This window comes from Pteropus medius, unplaced genomic scaffold (genome assembly GCF_902729225.1).
Source record: "Pteropus medius unplaced genomic scaffold, Ma_sr-lr_union100, whole genome shotgun sequence".
Taxonomy (NCBI): domain Eukaryota; kingdom Metazoa; phylum Chordata; class Mammalia; order Chiroptera; family Pteropodidae; genus Pteropus; species Pteropus medius.
Window position 1 is genome coordinate 6,965,473 of NW_024351073.1, and position 14,068 is coordinate 6,979,540.

Here is a 14,068-nt window from a genome sequence, read left to right on the forward strand (position 1 = left end):
GGATATGGGATGAGTAATCCCTGGCCAGCCTGCCTGGGAAATCTGGAAACCTGAACTGCCACTTGATTTCTTTTCTTAGGTCAAATCGAGGTATCAGAAACCTCCAAACCTTCAAAATGATAAATGACTCTAATGACAATTAAATAACACGTGTGAAGGTCCTAGCATAGTTGGCGCACCATAAATGTTAGGTATTAGAATGTCTTGAGGCTCCAAATCGCCATTTCTTCCCACCTTTCGATGTTCCCAACTTCTGTTTTTAATGTCCCCTGCCCTTCTTAGGAGGGAGATGTCTGTCCTTCCTGTAGAAGTTCAAGGCTGGGATCTTCTCAGAAGGTGGTTTGGCTGGGTCCCTTAGAAAAGGCATTGGCCCGTAACACTTTCTTTTTTAAATATATCTTACTGAAAAAAAATTTTCTATTTCCTCCCTATATTTTTCGAATATTAAAACAATATTTTAAAATTATTTTTTAAAAATTTATTTTTCAATTACAGTTGACATAGAATGTTGTATTCGTTTCAGGTGTACAGCATAGTAGTTAGACGTTATAATCTTATGAAGTGATTCCCCTGATAAGTCTAAGACCCCCCTGGCACCATACATAGGTATTACAATATTATTGACTATATTCCTTATGCTGTACTTCATATCCCTGTGACTTTTTATAACTGGCAGTTTGCACATCTTAATCTCTTCCCCTTTTGTCACCCATGCCCCAGCCCAGCAACCACCGAAATGTTTTCTGCCTGTGAGTTTGTTTCTGTTTTGTTTTTTAGATTCCACATATAAGTGAAATCATATGGTATTTGTTTTTCTTTGTCTTATTTCTCTTAGCATAATACAATACCCTTTGGGGCCATCCATGTTGTTGCAAATGGCAAGATTTCATTCTTTTTTATGGCTGAGTAATATTCCATTGCATTTATGTACCTCATCTTTATTTATTTGTCTATTGATGGATACTTAGGTTCTTCCATGTCTTGGCTATTGTAAATAATGCTGCATTGAACGTAGGAATGCGTGTGTCTTTCTCAATTAGTGTTTTGGATTTCTTTGGATAAATACCCAGAAGTAGAATCACTGGGTCCTTCTTTGTCTCTGGTTAATAGCCTTTGTTTTAAAGTCTCTTTTGTCTAATGTAAGTATTGCTACCCCAGCTTTTTTTTTTTTCCATTTCCATTTGCTCGAAATGTCTTTTACCATCCCTTTCAGTCTGTGTGTGTCTTTCGATCTGAAGTGGGTCTCTTGTAGGCAGTATATGTAAGGGTCTTGTTTTCTTATCCTTTCAGCCACCGTATGTCTTTTGTTTGGAACATTTACTCCATTTACCTTTAAAGTAGTCGTTGATAGATATGTAGTTATTACCATTTTATTATTCATATTTTTGATTTTTTTCTTATAAAATTTATAAGAAAATTTATAAGTAAAATTTTTTGTAATGCTAGTTTGGTGGTGGTGAATTCCTTTAGCTTTTTCTTGTCTGCGAGCCTCCAGATTTCATAGATCACATTTCGGCTGATGCTTGGGCCTGGTCTGTGGAACAGTGGCAGTCTTTTCCTATTGCTATACAATTCAGGGGAATTTTATTTTATCATCTTACTAGCTGGTAAGAGAAAAATGTTTCTTTGAAGGAGGGGAGTGCCTGGTGTGGGCGGTTGTCCAGATTTCATGAAGAACGGGAACAATGACTGTCATCAGTGGTGGTAGAGTGGGTAGGAGTGCTGAGTGCTGTGGAGAATGGATAAAGACTTGCAGTTGGGGTGTGGCCAAAGAGGAATAATGGAAATGGTAGGGAACAGTTTAGGGAAACAAGTATTGAGCAGAATTTCGAATGAGGGGTGGCATGTGACTTGACAAGAAACTAGCATTCTAGGCAGGCTATCTTATGTGGGAATATGTATGAAAATAGGGCAGTTATTCTTAAAAATGATGTTTTACATAGCTAATTAAGAAGAAAATCGAAGTCGTTTGATAACGAGGACTAAGTTATAAAGGGCATTCTGTATGGGATAGGAAAATGAAAAGTCATTAGTAATTTAGGACCTTTATACATAGTTGGAAATGATATCGGAGACAGTTGTAGGTTTTAATAATAGCAATAATACTGTAAACTGAATTTTTAGAAAGCTTTTATGTGAAGGAAGGATTGATAGATGCAAAAGCTGGAGGCAAGAAGGTTGGTAGTAAGCTTGAGGTTATTTGGTGCCTGAGTCTTAGATAAAGAGGGAACAGAATCGATCAGATAGTTTTTATAGAAGAATTATTAGGATTTAATTACCATTAAGCTTAGAGAAGGTTTAAGTCTAAAGAATTGGTAGGGAGTATTACTCTCTTCATTATTTTTTTATACAAGTCTGTGCTCATAGTAGGAAAAGATTTAGAAAATACAGATGCGAAAGAGGAAAGTAAAACCCATAATTTTATTTCTTCAACAGACATTTATGGAGTATCTGCAAATGCTAGGTACACTATACTAGGGAAGAGAGATACATAAATAAGCATATGTAAATAACTATGCATATATATGTGTATAATTACACAGTGTGATAATAATTATGAATGAAAATTAGAGGATGATATGCGAGAGGATGGGTGTGGTGGGAGAGGACACAGGGATGAACTTTCCAAGGAAATGATGTTTAGGCTGAGACCCAAAGAATGAATAGGAGCCACGTCTAGTGAAGACAGACTAGTATGCTTCAAGGCCCTGAGGTAAGAAAGAGCTTGGCTTGATTAGAGGAACTGAAAGATGGTTCAGGCAGGAGTGGAGCGATGTGGAGAAAAGTGTGAGATGATGACAGAGGCCCAGAACACAAGTCAGGTTAAGAATTTTGTATATTATACTAAGTGTAAGAGAGAAACTGTTGAAGGATTTCGGAGAGTGATATACCCTATCTTCATTAAAAGAAAAAATAGTTTTGTGTTGAGAATGGATTGAATGAAGGCAGTAATGGAAGTTGTTCAGTAACATTTTGGTATTCTTCTAGTCTTATTTTAAATGAGTTTGCCATGTTCATTTTTTTTTTTTTTAAAGAGCTCTCATTTAATACTATTTTGTAACTCCTTTTCTCTTAATAATGTACATAGTGACCTTTTCGTGCTAGTAAATAACGGATTTTCCTGGTATGTACTCATGGAAAAAATTCAATTTTTGAAATGAGGTGTTCTATTATTATTGGATGTATCATAATTAATAGGTTTGTACATACAGTCATCATGTCGTGGACCTTCATTTACTTATCTCTCTAATGGCCTGGAAATCACATTGTTACTCTCTTAGGCCTTCACGTTTGTATGAGCCGATTCTTCTTTATAGGCCCTCTACCTGGCAGCCAGTTCTTACTCGTTTTTTGATGCTCATCTTAAACTCTTTACTTTTTGTCCTTCTCTGCCCCCGCCAGGGTTAGTTGTTCTGGTATGCCCTGTGCTTATCATTGTGTACCTAGCACTGTGCCTAGTATGCCGTAGGTGTTATTGCATGTGTGTGAGTCTGCCAAAACAATACCAACAGAATGAGTTTAAACAACAGAAATTTATTTTCTCACAGTTCTGGAGCCTGGAAGACAGATCAGTATGCCTGCATAGTCAGGTTCTGGTAAGCTTTCTCTCTGTCCTCCCTCACATCTCAGAGAGCACAATCTCTGCTGTCTCCTCTTACAAGAGCACTAATCCCATCACGAAGGCCCTACCCTCATGACTCTCCAGACTTAATTATCTCCCTAAGGCTCCCATGTTAAACCAAAGGGTTAGGGTTTTAACATGAATTTTGAGGGAATACAACTCAGTTCACAGCAGCATGTTTTTGGAATGAAGAATGAACAAGTGCCATTTAATCATGTTACTATTATTTATCACATTAAATTATAATTGTTTTTCATTCTATGCCTTGTATCTTGGTCATCTTTATCTCCTCTGCTTGGCACTCAGTAGATGTTTATTGAATTAAAAATATATTTTATTCTGAGAATTTAAAATATTGTTTTTTTACTGTACGTGACTTTGTGCCTCTGCTTCCCAAATGGGATTGGTTTTCTGTTAAAAATCATGCAGAGGCTAATATCTAATAAACAAATTGTGTAACAGTGACTTGCTAGAAAACTTACATGCTTTTGTTATTTTATATACTTTTCAGTATGTCCTCAACTTAAAATACAACGTGATGTACTGGTAGAATCACCGTTTTTTGGTCACAGCACAGTAAGTTATGAGGTGCAACTGCTGATTCTGAAGTGTGACTGTGGTCATATTTCTTCTCTAAACTTCAGATTCTTCAACTGTAAAATGATGATTATCAGGTTATTTTGGAGACAAGATGATAATTTATGTGAAAACAGCTTTGCAAACTGAAGTGTTAAATTGTTTATTAAATAAAACCTTCATGTTTTCTAGAGAAGACAAGACTAGGGGAGTACAGTTAGGTCTGATACGATGCTGTTAAATATACTTTTTAAAATTTAGTCAAAAGTGCATTTTGCCACAAATCCTTTAAAAGATTCATTTGCTTGAGAGGAAGTCAGTTTCTGCTCATACTTTGTTTTCTGCTCTTTGCAGTGAAGTGATCAGTGGCAGGAATGGAAATAAACATGAGTAATACTCCCTTCCATTTTCATGGTGTTGAAAGGAAGCACACCTAGATCGCCCATTAAACAAATAGTATTAGTAGGGTGAGACACAGTAATAGAACCAGAGCTTTGGAGCTAGGGAGTCCAGTTTCAGTTCCAGCTTTGCCACTCAGTAACTGTGGCAGGTCCCTTCATTCCCTTGAGCCTCAGTTTCATTGTCTTGTGAAAAATGGAAGAATAATGCCTACTTTACGAGTCCTTCTACGAATTAGACATGGTGTACGTCAAATGCTTAGCCCAGTTTTAACATATATAGTAGATTAGATATTTGGTGTATGACTGACTGACTTGTACAAACTGGACGTAAGAAAGGATTTGGGAGGATATGTTACAAATGTTAAGAGTTATCCATGAAGGCCTGGACTGAAATATTAAAGAAAAAAGTGAGAGTAATTTGAGATATCTCAAGAAGAGTGTATAAACAAGATAAAAGGCCATACTGAGCACTATACTTAAGGAATAGGTAGAAGAGTAATCTGTAAAAGCCTGAGCAGGAGTTGCCTAGGATATCAGGAGAGTGGGGTTAGGGAGGCCAGGGGAGGAGAAGGGAATGTCAACAGCATCAGGTGTTTTGGGGCGGTTACATAAGAGAAGGCTTGCTGAGAACTGTATCAGATTGCATGGGAAGTGAAAGGGAGGTGGTGGAGACTTATTTTTGGACTATACTTTCAAGGAGTTTGGGGTGAATGGGAGGAGGGCGATAGGGCAGAGTTGGTCTGTATGTACCCTAATCTCAAGTGACATGCCATCATATTTTCCAAATTCTATTTGTTAGAAGGAAGTCCCCAAGTCTAAGCCTATTCAAGAGCAAGGGATTATACGAGGGCATGGGCTCATTGGGGGCCATCTTAAAGGCTGGTTCTGTACAGGGATACGATAACTTATTTTTTGAAATCTTATATTTTTAGCTTTTTAATCCATATTCTTTTTGATGATAAGCTACTTTCTGTAGTTAACTGCTACTTTCATAGTTACCTCAGCATACTGGAATGTGGAGTTTTTAGGAAATAGTGATGATCTTTAGATTTCTGTATAGTCGAGAAACTATCAACCACAGAGTCTTTAATTTGGATTTTAAAAAATCTAAATAGTACACACTTGTCATGCCTTTGTAGCTATTAACAGTGTGGCAACATATTTCCAAATTTTCTTATCATTTTGACATTTAAGAAGATCTCAATGTGAAGTGAAAACAAACTTTTTTTTGTTTTCTTCTAGATTATGTATAATAGTGCCAAACACCAGTTTTCAAGTGCTCATCGATCCTGAGATGTTAACTTAATTCTTTAGACAGTTCTTTATGTATTAAACAGTTTTTAAAATACCCTGATGATTGACTTGCAAATGCCTTTTTTGAAATTAAAACACATCATATATCCTGTTTTGCCCTAAATCACAGCATACTTACCCCCTTAGGGAATTCTTTATTGATTAGAATCATACTTGTAGAGTGCCTGAAGTCTGTCTCTCTCATTGTATGGATGAGAAAGTGGAGACTCAGGATATTAAATGCCTTGCTTAAAATCCCCTAACAAGTTTTTCCTATGGTGGGGGTCAATATTCAGGTTTCAACACAGGTCCAGCCCGATTCTTCTTACATCTCAATGATACTCTTTGTGAAGATTTTCATTACCTTATTCAATTTCTTGTTAATAGGTTTATTCTGATTTTATACTTTTTCCTGAGTTGGTTTTGGTAATTGTGTTTTTTTCAGGAATTTGAACATTTTGTCTAAATTGTTTATTGGCATAAAGTTTATAGTATTCTCTTTTAATCCTTTAAATGTGTGTATGATTGGAAGTGATGTCCCTGTGTTTATTTATAAATTTGTGAGCAGTTATCTGTTTTATAAAAAATGAAACATTTAAAAATGATACAAAAACACTTTTTAAAACAAGATTAAAATGTGAGTATATCTAACCATACTCAGCTCATAACAGAGTAGATAGGTGAGTGGAATAATAATTCATGTTGTAGCATGTTTAATAAACTGACAACAGAGAAAGTTGCTTGAAGGAAAGTAGAAGAACTTTGTCTTTTAAGAATTAGAACCGAGGGGCTCCATAATCATCTGGCAACTACTCAGTGTTGTATACCTAGGGTTGGAAATGTACATGATGGAAACTATAGAGATCTTCCTGATCTTTAACATCCTGTCCCCCATGGCCACGATGTTACACTTGTGCTGTTACTCTCTGTATTAAGCAGTCATCTGCACAGGTTCCTTTGTTTGTGCAAGGCAATTGTTCAAGTCTTGGGTTTCCTTGGCAATTCTTAGAGCCACTGGATACTTCTGCCCCAATTTCTCAGTTTCAGCCATTTCACAGTCAGTTATACAAGGAATACCCTTGGCATACAGACAGCCCATCATTGACTGCACTCAGTTCAGTATGGCTTTAATGGAAAAATTGATAAAATTGGTATCAACCATGATGTAGCAAGGTAGGCCCAGCTGTGTGTTAGATTGGAAGAATAAGCAAGAATGGTTTTGAGGGACTTATCTTTCTTTCCTTGAGTGCACTGGGATCTTTCTTTTTAGGTTTTAATCTAACCTTTTCTTTGAGCCTCTGATTTCAGATTAAGCATTTGCTTCATGGTTGCATTCTTCCTTGCTTTCCTGTGTTCACTCCACACGCTTGTTTTTCCCGGAATCTTTCCCTGTGTTTATATTTGATTTGGGTAATTTGTGTATCTCTTTCCTCTCTCCTTTCTCCTTCCCCTGTACTCTCCTGTTTTAATCTTGATGTTTTTAAAGAAACAACTGTTGGCTTTATCCTCCTCCGCGCCCCAACCCCCCGCATTTTTCTGTTATGCATTTCATTGGTTTCCATGCTAATCTTTATTATTTCTTTCCCTTTTATTGCTTTGGGTTTAGGTCTTTTTCTAGTTTCTTAAAGTGGAAGATTAGTTTCCTGATTTGAGATCTTTTGTAACATAGATATTTGATAAAGCTACAGAATTTCTAAACACTGCTTCAGCTGCATCTCATAGATTTTGTTATTTTGTGTTTTCATTTTCATTAAGTTAAAAATATTTCCTAATTTCTCTTGTGATTTCTTTGACCCATGGATTATTTAGAAGTGGTAGATTAATTTCCAAAGGAGATTTCCTGGATTTCATTCTGTCGCTTTCTAATTTAATTTCGTTAGAGTAAAATATACTTCATATGATTTTATTTCTTTTAAACTCTTAGGCTACCATATGGTCTATCTTGAGAAATATTTCAGGTGTGCTTGAAAAGAATGTTTATTTTACTCTCGTTTGTTGGAAAGTTCTATAAATGTCATTTAGGTCAACCTGGTTGACAGTGTTACTCAGTTCTGTATCTTTGTTTTCTGTCTAGTTCTTTTCTGTCTAGTTGTTTTCTTATTGTCAGTATAATCTTCAACTACTGTTATATTGTTTATTTTTCCTTTCTGTTTTCAGTTTTTGCTTCATATATTTTGAGATTCTGTTGTTAGGTATGTATATGTTTATTTACAATTGCTATATCTTTCTGATGGTTAACTTATCATTATGAAATGTGCCCTTTTGTCCCTCTTAATTTCTTACCCTGAAGTCTGTTTTGTCTTATATTAATATATGCCAGCATTCTTTTGATTATTGTTTGCATGGCATACAGGCATGCCTTGTTTTATCGCACTTCACTTTATTGCACTTTACAGATGTTGCACTTTTTACAAATCGAAGGTAGGACCCTCCACCAGCAAAAAGATTACAACTCGCTTTAATGCTATACTTGCTTTATTGTGGTGGTCTCGAACTCAACGTGCCATATCTCTGATATATGGTTATATATTTTTTCATTCTTTAAAACCTATTTATGTCTTTGAATCTAAATTATCTCTTTTAGAGAGCATATGGTTAGATCTTTTATTCAGTCTTGCAATCTTTATTTTTGATGTGGAATATTTAATCTATTTATATTTAATGTAATTATTGATAGAGCTGTCTTTATAGCAGCCACTGTGCTTTGTTTTCTGTGTCAATTGTCCTATTCCTCTATTTCTCCTTTACTGTCTTTCTTTGTGTTAAATAGAAAATTAGTTATACCATTTAAATTTCCTCCCTCCCTCACTATAGTCGTTTGAGTTTTTTTCTTAGTATTTGCTCTAGAGATTACAATATGTATCTTTATTATACTCTTCTTCAAAAAGTCATTTATATAAAAGTCTTTATATAAAGTCATTATATAAAAGTCTTTATTATACTCTTCTTCAAAAAGCAAAATATAGAAACTTTGCTCCAATGTGGCTTTATTTACTCTTTCCTTCGTGCATTTTTGTCAGAATATTACAACTTTACATGTTTTAACCCTAACAGTACTGTTTTATACTTACTGTTTTAAATCAGTTTTTAAAAGCAAAAAGAGAAAATACAGTCTTTTAAAATTACCATTGTATCTTTTCTTCATATGGGTTTGAAATACCTTCTGATGTTACTTACTTTCAGCCAGCAGAAACTTCTTTTAGTATTTCTTGTAAGGCAAACCTGCCAGTAGCAAATTTAGTTTTTGTTTATCGAGGAATGTCTTTGTTTCACTTTCATTTTTGAAGGATAATTTTGCTGGATATATATTCTTGATTGATAGTTTTTTTTTTCCTTTTAACACTTTGTGTTATCCTAACGCGGCCTTTTCTCCAGTGTTACCAGTGAGAAGTTATCTGTTAATTGTTTCCTTATATGTGATAAGTTGTTTCTCTTGTAGCTTTCAAGATATTCTCTTTGTTGTCAGCAGTTTGACTGTGATGTGTTGGAGTGTCTGTGTTTATCCAGCTTGGAATTTGTTGAGCATCTGGATTTTAGATGATATTTTTCAGCAAATCTGGGAAATTTTCAGCTGTTATTTTTTTCTGCTTTCTCTCTTTTTGAAACATCTGTTTTCCTATTCTGGGGGCCTTGAAGACTTTAGTGTCTCTGAGGCTTTCCTCATTTTTCATTTTTTTTCTCCTGTTCTTCAAATTTAAATTCAAGCTCATTGATTTTTTTTCCCTTTCATCTCAAATATAAACTTTTCTAGTGAACTTTTCATTTTAGTCTTTATACTTTTAAACTACAGAATTTCCATGTCTTTACTGAGATTCTGTATTTGATGAATCATTGCTTTTCTTAATGAGTCATTGTCATTCTTTACTTTAATTCTTTTACCGTGGTTTCCTTTAGTTCTTTACCAGTTCTTTGATAGAATGTTTCTCAGTTTGGATTTGTATGATGTATAGATGCTTTTTAATATGTGTCTTAATGTATGCATGTTTTCTGTCTTTGTAAGGTTGGGATTGTCAGTTTCATTTGCTTCTGCAGTCAGGTGCCACTTAGTGACAGGGATATGTTCTGAGAAATGCATCATTAGGCAATTTTGCCATGGTGTGAACATCATAGAGTGTACTTACACAAACCTAGATGGTATAACCTACTGTAACTATGTGCTATATCAGAAGGTTTTGTTTACAACATCACTACGAACACGTGAGTAATGTGTTGCACTATGATATTACTAGGCAATAGGAATTTTTCAGCTCTATTGCAGTCTTACAAGACCAGCGTCATATATGTGGTCCATCATTATATGCAGTCTGTTACTGGTACATGACTGTACGATGAGATTAATTGGAATATGGCACTTAAATTTAAGTGGTGTTTGATTAATGGCAAGTCCTAATTTGTTCTTTGACAAATGGATTAAATGAGTTGATTGGACTGCTGTTTGTTTTCAATAAGCAGCTGCTTTGTTGTTATAATCACACTTATTTTTCTAATAACAACTAAAGGTTAAGTGCATGCAAATTTGAATTTCCTAGCCATGCATAATATTTATTGGTCTATGATGAATCCTTTATAGTTTCTGTACTTGAATTAAAAAGACCTTTGTCAGATACCACAGTTATAATATTTTAAATCCAATATTTCATTAAATTCCTTTTGGCCTTACTAGAAGTTGCTTGCAGGAACAGAAATTACTGCAGAGTATCCTAAGGAGACACAGGTGAATCTCATGGAAATGAGTTTCAGGAATACAGCTGAAACACATAGGAACGCTTCTGTTAGGATACTATTCTGTGTCTGTCTCTGTATGTCTTGATCTGCCTGTTATTGCATGTTCTCTCATTTCTACTCTGCATATCTCTTCTATTTTCCTTTCTGTTTACCTTCGTTCTGTGATTGCACTTGTACAAAATGGCCAGTGGCGTCTGAATCAAGATAACCAGTTATATCTTCAATGCCCATGCCCATATAACTGACCCAGCCTCTCTGTGCCAAATTCATATTCTTGGGAGGGAAACTTTGATTTGCCCTCCTGGTCCAATTAGATGTAGTGGAGCACAATCACCTGTTTTTTCTAGAATCTCTAGATGAGGGTAAGTTTTCTGAAAAGGAGATGTGAGTCAACAGTGGCCTCACTAGTACAACCTTTGGGTTAGGTTTGGTAGTAAATCCCAAGTGTTTGCGCGCGCGCACACACACGCGCACGCGCACACACACACGCACACACACACGCACACACACACACTTTTCAGGCAGTCATTTCCAAAACTGGTCACACCAGAATTCAGCATTATATAGAAGATAATGGTGCTTGTGTTTTAGTGATTTTGTTTTCAAATACTTGGCGGATGAAAACAAACATGTCTGGTAAAATAACTATTTTGTGTACCTCTTACATACATATATTGACTACTAGAATTATTTTGAGTTGCTTAGATGTTCATGGTTTCATAATCTAGGTTCCTGAGGATTGTTCTGTACTGCCTCCCATTATAGTTTACTTTGTGGTTCTTAACTGTTTTCATTGAATGTTAGTTGTAACCATATAAGCTTGAACAACTATAGTTTTTTCCTCACTGGTCTCCTTGCCTCCATTGTCCATCTTAGTGCACACAGAAAAGTCTAAAAATAAATAGAACCAGAATTGCCAAACATTACTGCTAACGCTTTCCTTCTAATCCACTTCAAAACTAGGACCCTACTCTATATATGATTTGGTAATATCGTTCTTGTATTTTGAAATAACCTTTTACACCAAATTTTAAAAACTGATTTCCACAAAATTGTAATATTCTACAGATGGTTAAAGGTATTCTGTAAATAAAAGCAGTCCAAGGTCAAGAAAGTTTGGGAAATGCTGAATTTATTTAGACTAGTTTCTTTGACTTTTAGACTGTTTCCATTGTTGTACTATAATAAACAATGTCTTTGTGTTCATTGTTTTCTGACTAAAGGTCCATGATAACTGTCAGCAAATGTGAACATGTATTTAGTTTTTAAAAATTTTATGTTTCAAGTATAGAGTAGTTAGACATTTATATAGTTTATGAAACGATCCCCCTAATTGCTCTTTCTCTCCTCTGTCTCTCCACCTAGCCATTACATTAATGCTGACTGCATTCCCTATGCCGTGCTCCCCATCCCCGTGACCATCTGTCAACTACTAATTTGTACTTTTTTTAACTCTTGACCTGTTTCTCTCAGTCCCTCCATCCCCCTCCCCTCTGGCGGTCACCGGATTGTCCTGTAAGTCTGCTTTTGATTAGTTTGTTCTTTTTGTTTCTTAGATTCCATGTGTAAGTGAAATCATATAGTATTTATTACCCTCTAGGTCCATTCATGTCGTTGCAAATGGTAGGATTTCATTTTTTCTTTTAATGGCTGAGTAATATTCCATTGTATATATGAACCATAACTTCTTTATTTAATCATCTGTTGATGGGCATTTAGTTTGCTTCCCTATCTTGGCTATTATAAATAGTACTGCCATGAACATAGGGTGCATAGATTTTTACAAATTAATTGGTTTAACAAATGAACATTTAAAGTTGACTTTTATATATTAATATAAAAGCACATCAAGATATCCTATATGCATATATATTTATATAATTTCAACTTAGGATCACATTATATATACTGTTTTGTACCTGTTTCTTATGTAGTATCTGTCTTTATATGTCTGGTGTTCTATGCAGGGAAATGGCATAATCTGGGTGTTTCTCTCTTACATTTATGCAGTGTGCTTTTATTATATTTCATTGTGGGTGGCCAGCCTTTCGAGTTCATTCTTAAACAACAAAGAGCTCCTGGTTAAGCACCTCTGGAGTTCATAACTGTAATGGTGAGAACTCTTCTCAGTGTTTGCATTTTAAGGGGCCCAATAAACAACACACTTTCCCCCCATTCGAGTTGATCCACTTGAGTGAAAAGGAATCAGGCAAATAGCCAAATGAATATCTTATCACTGAGAAAAAGCTGGGTTGGATGTTGTTGTTACTTAGATGAGCAGCAGCATTAGGTTTCCTGTAGTCTCTATCCCCTTAATTTATACCTTGGAACAACCTCCCTAGGGAAGGACTTTGTCTGCAGAGCATGTCACCAGGGTCATTGTCTCATTCCTTAACTGTTTGTTCTTTCTACATGGCTCCTTGCTTCTGAATGACCTACCGTATGAAAAAGGTAATTTATCCCAGTTTAAGTTGCACAACCTTCTCATGAGGTTGGCCTAAAGGTTGGCCCGAGTCTCTGATGCTGGGGACTCCCAACAACAACAAAAAAATTGATTGGAGTAGGACTCTGTAGTCACTTTAGCTGGCACCGCTTTGTGAGTCTCTGCCTATCTAGCTGTTATTATTTGTTGTTGTTAAAGTAGATAGTGAAAGGGAAGTGCTTTGAATTGGTTTTGTCTCTTGTTTCTATTCTTAGTTTTGTTGGAGGCCTGTGAGCTGCACATGGTATAACCTTCCAATGTACCTGTTTTCGATTTTCTAGCATCCTAACACCAGTACAACCATATTAAGGTCTTAATGACATCCTCTGTTCTTGCACGTAGACCCATGAACCTAATCATGTTTCTCTGGATTCGGGGTAGTGTAATACCTAGCTCTACTTGGGATATCTCTCCCTCTCACATCATTGTATTTATAGGAACATTTCTGATCACAATCTTGAACTTGTAGGGCCACAAAGTTTTCTTGTGATCTTATAAACTCCATCAGGAGGACCCAGTTGTTTATTCTACAATGATAAGGGGATATCCTCAAGTTACTATGGCTAATGATATTCCTAGTGCAGCTGCTGCTTCATCAGCAGGTTGATTGTCTGGCCAGTGGTCCTTCCTCAGTATGACCTTGAACTTTGAACATTATTACCCTGTCCTTGGACTAACCAAGGGCATGGAAGATATTTCCTCCACTGGTGGTGGTAGAATCTCAGATCCATTTAGGAATCTGAAATGATTATTGGCTTCTAAGTGTAAGAGCTGTGTAGTATCACTGAATACATAGTCATAATTGGCTGTAATAATCATCACTGCTACTACTTTCCCCTCTCACAATATGGTTGCAGATGTGGTTAGTTGTGCCTTTTGAATCAAATCATAATCTGCTTAATATTGCCAGGTCTTCATCACCTCTGTTAACTCATTTTTAACGTGGCTGGCTTGTTCTGCTTGACAGAT

At 35.8% G+C, this 14,068-nt stretch overlaps 1 protein-coding gene and 1 pseudogene across 1 annotated transcript in view; one reads left to right on the forward strand and one right to left on the reverse strand.

Annotated features, from left to right (window-relative positions):
• GOLPH3 (golgi phosphoprotein 3) overlaps positions 1-14,068 on the forward strand; it is a 38,153-nt gene that overhangs the window by 7,645 nt on the left and 16,440 nt on the right. The gene's annotated exons all lie outside the window — the stretch shown is intronic.
• LOC120586229 (rRNA-processing protein FCF1 homolog) lies at positions 6,669-7,416 on the reverse strand (annotated as a pseudogene).